The following is a 1,807-nucleotide window of genomic DNA, read 5'->3' on the forward strand; positions in this document are numbered from 1 at the left end:
CGTGCTGGTATATATTTCAAAGAAGAATTAAAACAGAGTTGAATTTTTTTGGTATAAATAATTAGAGGAATTGTGACTATAATTGAGTTTTTTAATTTCTAACTTGAATGATATCTACGTGGTCCTACTTAGATCCATCAATTAATTTAATTATTTTATATTTATCATTGATGAGCAAAGTGATGACCAAGAAATAAAGTTTCTTTATGAAGTTGTCTATGATCTCTTTTTGATGGTTTTGTTCCCTTTGTTTGCCTATGAGACTATATATATTGGCATCGAAACCATGAGTTTTGTTATGGTGAGGCATAGGTGATGGGCGAGGGATAGTTAAGGTCGGTGTCATGGTTTAACATGACGCTTGCTTGATAAATTTAGTTAAAAAATAAAGTTATTGTAGGTTCTAGCACGATAATAAATATTTGATCTTAACAAGTGTTTGGTATTACGGCCCATACTAACATGTTGATGAGGCAGGTGTGTGGCTATATCCTACATTTGGATGGCTAGGCGGTTCAGAATCATATAGTTGAACGTGTCACTTGCTTTTAAGGTTTGATTAAGAAATAAAGCTATATCTATGATGTGAGCTAGGGTGGGCATGGTATGGTATTGAAAAGTTAGGTTCAGTAATTTCGATTTTTAAAAATACTATTCTATTACCATACCGAAGGTTTGATATTTTAAAGTTTCGATTTTGCGATACGATAAATCGGTTATCATAACTTGGTCAACTTCAACTTATATATATTTGTATAATACAGAATTATGACTTTGCTTTTTCAAGAAATGTCTCAATTATATCACAATATTAATACCTTACACACGTAAGAATATTCAAAATAAAGTACAAACAGTTCTCTTAATTAAGCAATGACCCAAATAGAACTTTTAAATCAAAGATAGATTAGTCAAAATTTCAACATTTAAATTATTAGTTACTATATAAAGCTGCTGGCGCCTTTTGGTTTGTTTTATTCAGGGGGTTTAAAAGTTTAATTAGCTTAATTATTTTACATGCTTCATAAAGGAATTTCTATTATTTTGCACCCATCGATTTATCCAAAACAATAGGAACAAATATTTTCCATTATTCATGCATCTACTTTTATTCCTTTAAAACTCAAAAGTTTGCTTGGTCATGGTAAAAGTTAATATTAAAATAAAATTCAAAACTTTTGAAAATTATTCTTGAAATAAGAAGCATTGTTTGGTGTTTTATTCTAAATTTTGTGAGTATAAGCATATCAGAGCACAAATTTTATTTAAAAGAGAAGTTTACATGTCTCGCATAAGAAAAGTTAATTTCTCAAACGACACTCAACTAATAGTTTATGTTTCAAAAAATTACTTCACTTTATCTTGTAACACAAAAATCTTTCATAGTCATTTAACTTTATTTTGAAATCAAAAGTCACTTAGCTATTTTTATTTCACATCAATGATGGTTAAACAATAAACTACTTCAATAATATAATATTCTTTTCACATTATTAGTGTACATAACTTTAACCCAAAATATTTTGTTAGTCTAATTTCTTAAATCTTTCTTTTTGTGGTAACCCCCTTTTTTTAATTTAATTCTATTGTTTTTTGTATACGTAACATTAAATTTAATTTATTAAATCTTCCTTTCTACGGTAACCATTTCTTCTATTTAATTCGATTGTTATATGTACATAACATTAAAGTCTAATTTCTTAAATCTTCCTTTCTATGGCAACCCCTTTTTGCTTTTTAATGAGAATGTTATTTGTGTATATAACATTATAATCTAATTTCTTAAATCTTCCATTCTGTAGTAAGC

Source organism: Solanum tuberosum, unplaced genomic scaffold (assembly GCF_000226075.1).
Source record: "Solanum tuberosum cultivar DM 1-3 516 R44 unplaced genomic scaffold, SolTub_3.0 scf00131, whole genome shotgun sequence".
In the NCBI taxonomy this organism is placed as follows: Eukaryota; Viridiplantae; Streptophyta; class Magnoliopsida; order Solanales; family Solanaceae; genus Solanum; species Solanum tuberosum.